Source organism: Dreissena polymorpha, chromosome 10, assembly GCF_020536995.1.
Source record: "Dreissena polymorpha isolate Duluth1 chromosome 10, UMN_Dpol_1.0, whole genome shotgun sequence".
In the NCBI taxonomy this organism is placed as follows: Eukaryota; Metazoa; Mollusca; class Bivalvia; order Myida; family Dreissenidae; genus Dreissena; species Dreissena polymorpha.
The window spans coordinates 74,456,786-74,470,887 of NC_068364.1; the positions used below are offsets into that span (position 1 = coordinate 74,456,786).

Sequence of the window (14,102 nt, forward strand, 5' to 3'; positions counted from 1 at the left end):
GCATTTGCATTGTTGATCATTTTTAGAAATACCGTCCTTCTCAGCTAAAACAGTAATGACATTTTCCGCCAAGGTTGTGTAGTTTGTAACGCCGGAAATTTCGAACAAACGCGTTAAAGTATCACTCATGATTAGGTTGGCAAGTTTCCATGGGCGTGCAGTGATAATGTTGGATATGTTGTTTCGCTGTAAATACTGCGGCATACTTCGATATTTATGACAATTGCACGCAGAGTCGCGTGGCGGAGGAAAGGCTATTTCGGGGTGGTACCATTCGTCTGCAGCGTCTGTCAGAACAATACATTTATGTTCCCAGACAGAGTCATCCCAAGGTAGTTTGATGCTTTTTATGGCATCCTCGACCATCTGACTGACGTTACACATGGTTCCACTGTAGTCACGTAATGACACAAAAAAGAGAAATGTGTAGTCTCTCAAAGTGTCAAGATCGCTGAAATATGTTGGGTTTGACGTCTTACCTGTGGTAGTGGCTGTTCTCGTGAGCGTTTCCAAACAGCTTGCACCATTTTTAGAATGGGCTTTACACCAATCTAGAACCAGCTTTGTTGAAAACGTCGTTTTTCCGCAACCTGGATCGCCTTGGATATAAATGGTATTCACCGGATCCCCATAACGATGCAGCAGCTCTCTGTAGCAACTCACATCTGGTTCCGCCCGTGAAGTCGTGTCCATCTCACCCCTGCCAGGTCTGTCTTTCCGGCCTCTCTTAAGTTCCTTGATCGACGGGGGAACATAGATCCGTTCTAAAGGTACATCTATGTCAGGATCCAGCATCGACACCGGCACAACACACCTTTCCCGGTAAAGTTCGATTAACCACGTTTGGATGTCTGCAAATTAAATTGTTGTGATTTAAAACTCTTAAGAAACCTACTAAGTGTGGTTATCATTGTTAACAGTGGGAAAATGATGATGTTGATGGTGATGACTATGACAAGGATTAGGAAAATGATAAAGATGATGATATGATGATTTTAGTAAGTTGCAGCATATGGTCGTTCTCAGCAAAATTGTGAAGAATAATTAACTTTAATACTTTTACATGATTATATTCTTTTTCAGACATATCATAGCATAGCATTCCTAGATATACTAGATATTGTTCAATCACGTTTAACCTACACATTTTAGATAAATAAACACAAACTAGAAACAGATTCAACATAATGCACTACAAAAAAACTCACACATTTCGCTAAATTAAAAACATTGCGATATACTTATTTCGTTTTTAGATTGTTCACTCGTGTATTTATAACACGATTGCAACATAATAGATTACCCTCGGTCTTTACCGTTGCAAAACATGCTTGTTCGTACAAATATACAAGGTTTAATGAGAGGTTTAAATAAACAAAGTTAATATGTTAACATACATCAGTAAACATAAGAAACAAGTAACACATGATAATAAAGACATACACATGACAGGTAATGCGTTCTTTTTGCTGCTTTAATCGTGTTCTATTTTATCATAATGACAGTTATGACGAGGATTGGATGAGGCACGGATTAAAGACAAGATATCAACGTTTAAGTATTTTACATAAATCAACTTTCAAATTCTAGCTAATAAGAGCTGTTAAAGACAACGCATTCGACATTTCTTTCGCCTTGATAGTACAATGTTCGTTTCTGATATTCGCCTGATATATATTGGTCATTAAGACATAATTGATGTTGAATATCCGTAGTAGTTATAAATTACAGGTCAATTAAAGCTGTATATGTAAACATTTAAATGTGTTCCTACGCATAGAGTACAAACATTCCGACTCGATACTTTCATACAAAATCAAGGTAACGAACACCATTTTTTTTGTTAGTAAAACTGACAATGACCCAACTAGCTACAACAGCAATCCTACTCTAGGTCTGAATGAAAACTACCTACAAATAAATTGAAGAACATTACCCTCATCTATACTGAAGTTTTTGACGGGGAATTCGTTTTCTATTTTATTATCACTGATATTGACCTAAATTGCTTAATATGCAAGATGATGGTGTAACAATTATACACAATTTCAGCACAATAGCTACATTCCAGCTGAAGTTATTTAGCATTTTTTTATAATTTTAAGCAACAGTGACCTTGACCCTTGTGGTCCCACATGCAACCCGATGCAGGTCAGAGTTATGGCCCTTGGTTTGAGACCGAGCATGATGATCATGTAGACATGTACATGTATGATGTTTAAATGAACATCTTATGTATTCACTGAGCTATGTACTTGTTGCATGTAAACTTAAACCTTTCTATCAACTTGCACACAAACCTTAACATAAGTCATTCAGTTAACAAGAGACCCTGAGGCCCACGGTCGCTTGCTCACCGGAGACTTCAGGGAACTGAAATGCTCTCAGCAACTTTTGAGATGTTTTAAAACCATTTTCAAACTTGGCCCGAATATCAACGTGAGAGTTAACACCGTTTTACAATAGCCATATTAGAAAAAGATTGCCCCGACTTCTGGCGGCCATATTTTGCGACGAACCATTGCCATTTTTTTAACTCGGCCAAGGTTTTATTAAAAAAATGTTCGGGCCAAGTTTCATTACTATTCGAATATAAATGTGACTACTATTGAGTTAACAAAGGTTTACTATAGCCATATAAGGAAAAATGCCCCGTCCCATGGCGGCCATGTTTTTCAGCAGACCGTAACCGTTACTCGTCCAAGATATAATTAGAACAAATGTTCTGACAAAGTTTCACGAAAATCACGAAGTATTAATACGGTTTTACTATAGCCATATGAGGAAACATGACCTAACCCATGGGGGCCATGTTATTCAATCAACCGGAAGCCATTTTTGACCTCGTCCAAGATATCATTGCGACATATCTTCTGACCAAGTTTTAGGAAGATTAGAAAATAAATGTGGCCTCTGGAGTTTAAACATGGCCAATGTTGACGACGCACAACAGACCACGGACTAAAGGCGATAACAAAAGCTCACCATGAGCACACTGAGCTTAAAAGATGGGACATTATCATGCTGAAAGGCTGGTTTGAGTTACACGTAGAGTTAAATGCCTTGATCAGTGAATGTTCATAAGGATACAGTACACACATGCCATTTGTTTTCAATATCTATAATTAATATCAAGATATGGAGTTGTTGCAACAAATAATTTACCATTCTTTTCTAAGTATAAATGGGGAATAATTCTGCTTAATTGCAAGTCGGACTTTTTCTCCCAAAATGACCATGAACACATTCTATTAAAATGAATACGTGTAGTAGAAACAGTTATATGGGAATGTTGCTTTAATCTACTTTAATTTATTTCACCACATTTTTAACCTCACACAATGACCCCGAACACATTTGCATAGTTTCGTTTGAATAACTGAAGTGGATAAAAGCTACATCGAGAAGTTGCAAGTTCACCATAACCGAAATTCAAAATAGGACAATTCTATCTACAACAAGAGATCTGTTTGTCAGAAACAATGCCCCTACTGCGTCGCGTTGAAGCCATATATTTTACCTTTGACCTTGAAGGATGACCGTGACCTTTCACCACTCAAAAATGTGCAGCTCCATGAGATACACCTGCATGCCAAATATAAAGTTGCTATCTTCAATATTGCAAAAGTTATCGGCAATGTTAAAAGTTTTCGGACAGACGCACAGACTGACGGACAGTTCAGCTGCTATATGCCACCCTACCGGGGGCAAAAAAACAAATTCTCAACACCTTATTATTTGTTTACTCACAGCGGGCCGCTTTTATAATATCAAAGGCAATTACCGCTATCAGATGCTTTACCCGCAAAATAAACTGACAAATGATGTGCTGTGTTTTTAATTTTCGCGACTCGTAACGACTTACGCGTGACCGTTATTTTCAGTTCAAACATGACTTTTGGAGGGGAATATATTGGCCGTTGGCCGTTATTGACAAGTGACCGTTATTCTCAAGTATAATAAAGAGTGATTTTCGTCAGGGGGAAACCAGACTGACCGTTGCCTGCAGGTGACCTTTATTCTCAGGTGGCCGTTAGGTCAGTTTCGACTGTAATTGCATTTTTAAATCACTTTACTCTAAGGTAAGCTTATTATAATTGCTTAGCATGTTTCTAACCTAAATCCGCTTTCATTTATGCGTACTGCCCGAACCAAAAGTCCTCTTATTAGTAATTTTTATTTGTAAAAGGTACAGAAACGCTGAACATTTCTTAAATCAGTGTAGTCTTTGTTTAAATTCAGAAAATGCAGTATCCCCTGTTCGATAATGTGATTGAGTCACGACCACATTATTCAGTTGACTTGTTTGCATACTTAAGTTCGAGTGCGTGTGAATTTGAATTCAATATGCATGAATACGTGTTGGTGTGTTTTTGGATGGATTCGAATAAATGGCATCGAATTCAATGGGTGAGAATAATTCGATATTATATTTCTTTTCCAGAATGAACTCCAACACTGACGTTCACTGATCATAAATGCGAGAAGAACATCTTTCACACATTCAATTAATAAAACACCTTTATAGATATGTGACATATTGATAGGAGCATTAAATCTCCGTACGAGTTATTTCTTTGTCGTATAAACTGCATCTTTTATCTCAAGGGATATCCCACTTGCATAAAGTGTTTTTGAATTGTAAGGATAGAACATATGTACTGAACATCATACTTCAGTCGCGACGTCTACATTCTTGAAAACTTCGGTTTAGAAGAGGTTACTTGAATTTAATAATGTGTTAGTCTGTTACCGGCACGTACCAATACACTTCTAATGGGAAAAACATGTCACATGGGAGATAAGAATATTGCTCTGGTCACCAATTTTAAATTCATCTTTGCATGAAGAAATATAATAAAATTGCGGCAACAACATGGTAGATAGAAGTGTTTCTGGTTATTTCCATCGACTATGTTAACGTCTGAATAGATAATATTTTTTATACGCGCTGGAACAAATAAGAATGTGTTATTTTATTTAAATTACTCAAATATAATTGTTCATGAACATACATAGTACCTACCGATTAATGCTCTGTTCATTGTGGCATTGCCTTTTTTTTCAGCACTTGATGTTTTTGCCTCCGTATTGTTTCAAGTACATCATCTCTTTTTCCGTCTATCGTTTCAAGTACATCATATATTTTCCCGTCTATAGTTTCAAGTACATCATCTCTTTTCCCGTCTATCGTTTCAAGCACATCATATTTTTCCCGTCTAGCGTGTCAAGCGCATCGTCTCTTTTCCCGTCTACCTTTTCAAGTACGTCTTCTCCTTTCCTTTGTATTGTTTCAAGAACTTTACTTAGCTTTTCAGTAAAGGCATCGACCATTTCATTTACAAGTTTATCCTTTTCTTTTTCAAGAGCCTCTTTAATTGTTGTAATCAAATTTTGTTTCAAGAGCTCAAAGGTGGCTGCAACATCTTCATTAGTTATTGCTAGCGTTCCACTCTTCAGCTGTGTAATAGGAAGTGTGCAATAATTCTATAATTGATTATCAAATGCTGCATCTCTTTTAAACATGTTTTACCATTTTGAAAATAATTTTTAAAAGCCAGTATATAATTTACATAGATAAACATGTTCACCTACATAAACTGCTATACATTTTAAAACAAGAGTTCAAAGATGTTAAGTTTAATCCTATTTATTTTAGCTCGATTGCATCGAAAGCCTAGGGATTATATAAACGCTCTCGAGTCCGTTTCCTGGGCCTAGAACCAGTACTTGGTGTCTTTAGAGGATATCTAAAGAACGCTCCCACGGTGGGGATCGAACCCGTGACCTCCCGTTCGCTAGGCGGACACCATATCCATTACACCACGGCGACAAAGATGTTTATGATCGGTAAACTGTGCACTGGGGTAGATCAGTTTCAAACAGTGGCATGATTTGAACAAGAATTTTAAAAGATCACAATCTGATGTCACAGGCCAAGCATAATAGCTTTGTGCGCAATTGTTTCAGAGAAGATTTGTTAAAGTTATCGTGCTATATGATTCACTGTCATATATTTCATTACAACACATCCAGACTGGGTCCATTTTGACTCCGATGATGTAGTAGAGGACCGACCACTATATGATTTTACATGCCAAACTTTACAACTTTTTGTCTTATTTGTTTTTGGAGATTTTAACACATATTTAACCATATGCATACGTCTATATCAGTGATTTTTCTTCGCTTTATATTTTACAGCCTGTGCCTTTTTGATTGGGAAAAAGGCGCGATAGACCAGGAAATTGGGAAAAATTATACATTTTTAATATGATTATAAACAACAGTTTAACCATTGTTCATAAGTGCATGTTCAAATGCTTTCTAAAATTCACATTTTATGTACTAAGTGCTAGGGAATTAAATTGCTGTATAATAAACTCAATAAACTAATTATTGTTTTTATTGTAAAAGTTTGGCATATTTTTTGGGAAATTTTGGTAAGATATTAGGGAAACAATGTTACTTTTTACCATTGGGAAACAGCCTTTTTTACTTTTGCAATTGGTAAACTGCCTGCAAGAGGCTGTAATTTTGGGCAAAAAATATCACTGGTCTATATAGATCATGTGACCACAGGGGTCGGTTTTGATCTCAGGGGCGATATTTAAGCAAACTTTGAACAGGACAAATTTCTTATGTTTATTACAAATATTAGAGGAATCTGGCACTAGTGGTTTCAAAGAATAGGGCTTTTACATCACATGACCCATTTTCAAATTCGACTGAGAGATCATAAGGACAAGTGTTGAGACCAAGTTTCATAAAGGTTTAATTTAAATGTGACATCTAGAGAGTAAACTTCACTATATCCATACAAGGAAAACTTCCCCATCCCAAGGCAGCCTCAATATATCTCAACGGACTGGAATTATTTTCGAACTAAGCAGAGCTTTGATTAGAACAAGTGTGGCTGACATGTTTAACGGCAATCCACAACCAAATTGAAAATCGGCCAAGCTTTTATTAGAATACAGTGGTGACTAAGTGACAAGTTAATTATGCTAACAACGAACGACGAACAAAAGGTAATCAAAAGAGAGAGGGAGAGGGGGAGAGAGACAGATAGAGAGAGAGAGAGAGAGAGAGAGGAGAGAGAGAGAGAGAGAGAGAGAGAGAGAGAGAGAGAGAGAGAGAGAGAGAGGACAAGAGAGAGAGAGTATAGAAGAGAGCGAGAAGAGAGAGACGGATATGGCAGAATCAGTATTGATAGAGATGAGATAGAGACAGAGGAATCGAGAGACAGAGAGACAGAGAAGAAGAAGAGTAGGAGCTAGAGAAAGATAGAGAGAGAGTAAGAGATAGAGAGAGAGGATCTCTCTTCTCGAGATACTTCTAACACATATATAGACTACAGACCCACATAGACATAGATAGAGAGACAGAGAAGAGAGGGAAAAAGATAGAGAGCGAGACAGAGAGAGAAAGAGCGAGAGACAGGAACAGACCAGACAGGGCAGACATACCGTAAGACAGAGAGACATATAGAGACAGTGAGAGAAAAAGAGAGACAGAGAGATGTACGGTACCCATGCGTCATACCTGTTTTAACTTGTCAACTGCAGTCTTCGCCGTCACTTGGTGGTTTACACGTTACAGGCTCTGCAACAGCGCTACTAGAGTGTCGATGGCTCTGTCACTATCCTGGCTGATCATGGACATTGCGGGCGCATGTCGTACTTCACGACCCACATCTCTAGCCTGAAATGTAATCTTGTTATAACGTTGTTTGCATTGTGTGAGTGGATGCATGTCTTTGTTAAAATTGGTGCATACATCCTTTTTTATTTAGTATAAACTTAATCATGTACAAACGAGTATTCATAACATGGTAGAGAACGTCCATTTAAACTGATCATAAAGTGTTTGAATCATTTAGACATAACATTAGTATCATAAAAAACAAGTAAAACTGTTTATATTCTGCTAAAGTATTGTTCGAATAATAGTTCGTCGATGTTTTTATCGAATTATATGTTTATTCCGTAAATAAAGTTACCATTTCTCTACCATACTTGAGTGTATTTGTCATATAATAAGGTCATTCATTTTAAATGAAGTAATCAATTTGTTTAAAATAAATGTTCAATAATATATATTGCATAGATTTGGCAGATTATATATAAAAAAGACCTATACTGAATCACATGCAGTAGTATCATAACAAATCAAAGCCTCTACCCAATTGGGGTCGGAACCAACCTTCTCTGACCGAATCCTGATCTCCTGGCCCAGGGATTAACAGTAATGGCAATGTGGTCGATAATCTCCCAAGGGACTTACATAAAGGGAAAGTGACTTCTATTCCATTTAAGAACTTACCTTGTGCCAGATATTGACCGATTAAAATTAATTAGATTTGGAGAATAGCTGTCTCTTCCATTAGATACCCCATTTACAGGTCGCGCAAAGTTGAACATTGAAATGGGCCGTCAAGAGCCATTAGATTTCTTGAAATTGTTTATAGATGATGCCTTTATTTATTGCCGTGTGCTATTTAACTAAGCTTCTGCAATGTCACATGGCCCATTAAAACAAAACTCAAGATTTTCTAAGAAATGAAACTGCACTGTACAGTGTACAGGTAAACTAAATCAAAATTGTTAAAAATTAAAGAACCATCATGCATAGCAGGTTAAGGGTAAATAAAGTAACTTAACGCGGCTAAATACATCAATAAAGCACCATTTACACTTAATTGTACTTGATTATATATAAAAATGTTTTTCCAAAACTGTCAAAATGTGCGTTTTTTCTGATTTGTGGTAATGGTCATATTGCAAGTGGGTGGTTGAGTTTTTTTCAAATTGTATTTTCTTGTCAAGAGCATCATATAATATTGGCTAAAACAATTATAAAAATCCATAAGACTTGACTTAGTAGTTGGGTGAGCGGGGATTTTGTCCAAAGAGAGGGGTGATTTTTATGACCCCTTGCTTGTTGACTGAACATGTATTTATAATTTACAAATGCATAATATATTAACATAAATATGTTTTAATTGCAGTTGTAATGATTGCCACACATTGATTACTAGACATTCTGCAGTAATAGTACCTTGGTGCAGACATTCTCCTTTTGTGTCAGGTCGTCCTTGAAATACATTTGAAAGAATTCACAGTTTATAAGTACATTAACCATGCCATTAAAATCGGCATCGTCTGCTTTATTAACATCCTTGTATCCGTCTTTTGAGAGATAGCATTTTGCAATATTCCAGGGGTCGGCGCACCATTTACGCGCATCTGTGTTTTCCCAGGTAGGGCCTTGAAAACTTTTTGATTTTGAACGGTTGCGAAATCGGTGATGGTATACAATTTCCTTACACATTTCATTGCATAAATTAGCGCGGCAATGTTGAGACTTATGAATGTCATGAAATGCGCAACTACCATATTTATAATGGCAGCATTTATTATCGGTATCGCAGGGCAGCACGTTTGGAGTGTGACACTGACTGCAGACAACGTGCTCCAGGATACCGTATTTTCTATTGATTTCTTTACGAATAGTGTCATACAATTCCTGAGTAGCGTCTTTTACAATGTCGAGCAGGCAGTGACGTGTAATATTCATACCCATGGCCGCCTTAAACCAGTTGAGGGTTTCCGGCTTGCGAATGATGTCCTTGTAATCTGACATTTTCCTTCACAATTATATTTTGTCTGTAAAAAGATATAGTTATTATAACTAAATATATAATACCATTGATACGCTTAATTTTATTTGATTAAGTACTCTGTAATTTATATATTCTTAAAGTTTAATGATATTGAAATGTAAATATTTCTTATAAGAAAATGGAGGTTTACAAAACGAAAGTGCATAAATTCAAGTCGACCAATGAAAATGTACTTAAATCACATTAACAATCTATGCCTAACCTACTTACAACTTACTTGGATAAACCCTAAACAGCACTATATCTCCAGATCTCTTTATATTATGATAATATGCATTTAAAACGAATTTTAATAAAGATGACCTGTTAACTGTTCGTGTTTATTTTACAATGCGGAATTATTAACTATCACAGGTAGTTGCAATAATTCAACTATCAGCTTTATAACCCAATGGGTTGCTGATAGTTGCAATCAAAGTCCTATAGATAACATTAATGTTATCTATAGGTCTTTGTTGCAATTCGCTCTCTCTTCGCCATGGGTGCAAAATGTTATCAACAATGCAAGGGTTAAGGAACACTGAAACTGCAAGAACTTATACAAGTTTACCTATCTAAACCACAAACTCATCCAAATGGTACCATTAAAGCAAGAAATAATTGATTTTATTGACTTAGGTTTTGTTTTGTACGCTGTATCCGCCATATTGGAAAATTGACCCAATATTGGTTAGGTCGCAGTACACCAATATTTTGCACGTCGGGTTATGTGCTCCAGCCTTAAAAGTCGATAACGATGTAGTATTCGATACAGAATACACTGTTTCAAATTTAAACATAAACATGTCAGCGAGAAAAGTGTGTTGAAACATCGTAGTGTTTTGATAGGGTGCATGCAAAGGATGACATCCGTAGGTTGCCATTCAGGTAAATTTAACATGTTTATGAAGGTTTATTCATTATTTTCCTCAATTTGTCTCAAACGACGACTGTTTAGTGAAGCGCACGGATTCGCTGCGCTGAACTACACCCATGTTCATGAAGGGGTGCATATGGACTGCCAGAGCCACCATAGCAAAAATTATCAAAGGCTCTGGGATTCCGTTTATATGGACTACTATCACAGGTAGACTATTCAAGATTGTCCAACTCATCACAGCGGTTACCTCTCCTATTGTGCTGAAAACTTTTCATTCTATCGATTTAGTACATTTTTTTTTCGGAGTTTAAGCTATTTCAAGGCATCAAACTAAGTTTCAAATAATATTATTGATTAGACCTAATATTTTTAGACATAACAGTCCAAACATTTATATCTTAAAGCAATGTTTTAACTTACTAGAGTTAGAATCTTTCATACATAATAAAAATGGTTGTGTTTTTGATTATTCATGTGAATTAATTACACATTCCCAATTTGTTAACAAGATTTATCATACGCATTTACATTTCAATCTCCGTACAATCCAGTTACTACTATCAGAGAAGGCTTATCATGTAAATGGTTATTCAAGTTTTTGTGTATGTCCCCCAGTCTATACTGGGGACATATTGTTTTTGCCCTGTCTGTTTGTTGGTTTGTTTGCGTCAAACTTTAACATTTTCCATAACTTTTGCAATATTGAAGATAGCAACTTCATATTTAGCATGCATGTGTATCTCATGGAGTTTGCCATTTTGAGTGGTGAAAGATCAATGTCATCCTTCAAGGTCAAAGGTCAAATATATGGGGGACATAGTGTTTCACAAACACATCTTGTTTTTTTAAACATCATCTAATTATTTACCACACCCCACATTATACCCCCCTCTCACCCCACCCCCCCCCCCATTTTTTTTTAAACATCATCTAATAAATTACCACACCCCGCATTTTACCCCTCTCTCACCCCCCACCCCACCTACCTCCCCACCCCCATTTTTTTTAAACATCATTTAATAAATTACCACACCCCACATTATACCCCCCTCTCACCCCCTATTTTTTTTTAAACATCATCTCATTAATTACCACGCCCCACATTATACCTCCCTCTCACCCCTACCCCCCCCCGCCAATTTTTTTTTTATTTTGTTATTTTTGAAAGATCGTCTAATAAATTATTGAATATGAACAATTTCCCCATGATGGCTTACGTTATACTGTCAAGCACTCGAATAGTCGAGCGTGCTGTCCTCTGACAGCTCTTGTTTTTTGTCATATTCCTTTCAAATGATTTTTAACGTCAATTGGTTATAAGAAAGAACAATTTCACTGAAGTCGAAATTGTTTGGCATATTTTATCATGTTTTCACTAAGTTGAAAAAACTTGTAATTATTAAATTGGGGTTTGGCGTGTGTGAGGCGTAAAACAAGTGTTTTCAGGTCAATAGCTTCTGTTTGAAATGGCCAATAGTTATGAAACTTCGGATGTAGCAAGCTTGCGTGGAAACGTTGCTTGGTATTGCTTTGAGGTCAGACATAGGTCCAGGTCATTGTTCCTAAAACAAACAAAAATACATTAAGAACTTCATTTTGGGTATTGTCTAGGGCCCCAATTCACCAACGTTTTAAGTATAAACAAGATAAGTATTGATGCAAAGCATCAAAGGGCGTCGGGAATTTCAGTGTAAAAGGCACTCAATGAAGTTACATGGAACGATTTTTTTCTAATGCAAATATTAAGATATTGGCCGATTATTTTAAACAAAATAGTAAGAGATACTGGTATAATCATTATCTATGATTTTGTGTTATAACCCCAAAATAACCATTATCTATGATGTTGTGTTATAACCCCCAAATAACCATTATCTATGATTTTGTGTTGTAACCCCCAAATATTTCATAGTTCATTTTATTTACATTGGTTTACTTTTTTTACTGGCATCCGTGTGCAGTTTTCATTAATGGAACAGAACTGTGTAGGTTTTAAAAAATCTGCTTCATCTTTGTAAGCGTAATTTCATATTTTTCTCAACTTCAAGGGGAGATGATTCTGAACGTATTCTTATGTTGCTCATTTACGATAGGGGTTGATTACTCGTTGATATGAAAACACTGTAAAAGTTTTTATGTGTTTACGAACCCCCCCCCCACCCTCTCACACATATATTTCATGGTCATAATATAAACAAAAAATGGTTACATAAAACAGCATATTTATTTATACTAAAATGTCTACATCAAAACAAAAAGTTAACATAGAAAACAAATAAAATAATTTGATTCTACTGGGGCTCGAACCTTGGACCTCTCACATGAGAAGCGAGCGTGTAACCACTACATTACGGAACCGCTTGAAAAATCACCCAACTAAGATATTAATAAGCTATTAATAGTCGGTTTAAATGTAAACCCGGAAGTTTAAACGCTGGATAGTGAGCGGGGTTAAAGGTCCATACCAAAGGGTCCATACCACTGGCAAGATACGGGTCAGGCCTGAGGCCTTCTATATGTGGTTCTTAAAAAAACAACCTGTAGGAGTACTTGATAGTAATGAGACTGGGGTGCTGTGATGGTGCTCCTCATTGATAAGCGGCTGCTTCCTTTATCAAGACTCATTATTACAATTAATAATACGTGTCGCGCTTCTCGCTCTTTAGCGCCTTTATTAGTAACTAGGTAGTTGCTATGATAGTGGAACAAAGAAGTTTTGTTTTTATACAAAACCAGAAAGTTTCACCGGTTCGCGTATTTGCCCAGTCCCTGTGATCTTTTATTATTGCCTAGTCCCTGTGATCAGTTATTAATTAAAAGAATTAGCTTTGCATTATTGGCAATATATGTTGTAGTAAATGTAATAGGCACAAATGCAGTACTTATTTACAATAATTTACACAAAAAATCACCACTATGCAAGGTATTTTGACAACAAAAATATATACATTGATCAGTAAAATAACTTCTTCCATAAGCGGAAAAAAAAGTATTACATACAAGTCGCGGCACTTCAGGTCATAATACACTAAATAGTTTCCCGATATAATTCAATGTAAAAGCGACAACTTTGAGCGAAAATAAATGCAACATTTTGCACATAGAGACCCCCATAACCATACCTTTTCTTAAAGGCCATTCTAAGCGGAATCGATTTATGCAATAAAAAAGATATGTCATGTACAATGCAAGAAAGAACTTGACACAAATCAAAATCGACTGTTTTTGCAACTTTTTTTTTCGGCCGTTTCTTAGGGGAATGTAACCTTTTCTAGTGCAATGGTTTACAATAGTCTTCACGTGTATCATATTTTAGGGATTCAGTAGTGAACACCTATTCATGCCCTACCATTATCTCCGCAAGATAACACCCGAATAATGGTAAAAAGTGTAAAACATGCCTTCCTGTCAACTATGATATTTTTTTAGAGAGTACAGCCCTACATGAAGCGATCATTTAGTGTATTGTAACCTATAAGACAACGTTTACTGTTAACATCGCGAAAAATAAGCACTTCTCGATACTTATAAACCTATTTTCTATGTGCATGCCAATTT

At 36.3% G+C, this 14,102-nt stretch overlaps 1 long non-coding RNA gene across 2 annotated transcripts; it reads right to left on the reverse strand.

The window, feature by feature from the left end:
* On the reverse strand, positions 1 to 10,355 carry LOC127848535 (uncharacterized). 2 transcript variants are annotated; one of them, XR_008034571.1, is made up of 5 exons: positions 10,236 to 10,355; positions 9,061 to 9,668; positions 7,546 to 7,704; positions 5,027 to 5,460; positions 1 to 851 (listed from the first exon to the last, which is right to left on the reverse strand). It is a non-coding gene; the product is annotated as an uncharacterized LOC127848535 (long non-coding RNA). The 2 variants fall into 2 exon arrangements; XR_008034570.1 differs by lacking the exon at positions 10,236 to 10,355 and adding an exon at positions 9,903 to 10,099.
* Between the last annotated feature and the right edge of the window lie 3,747 nt (positions 10,356 to 14,102).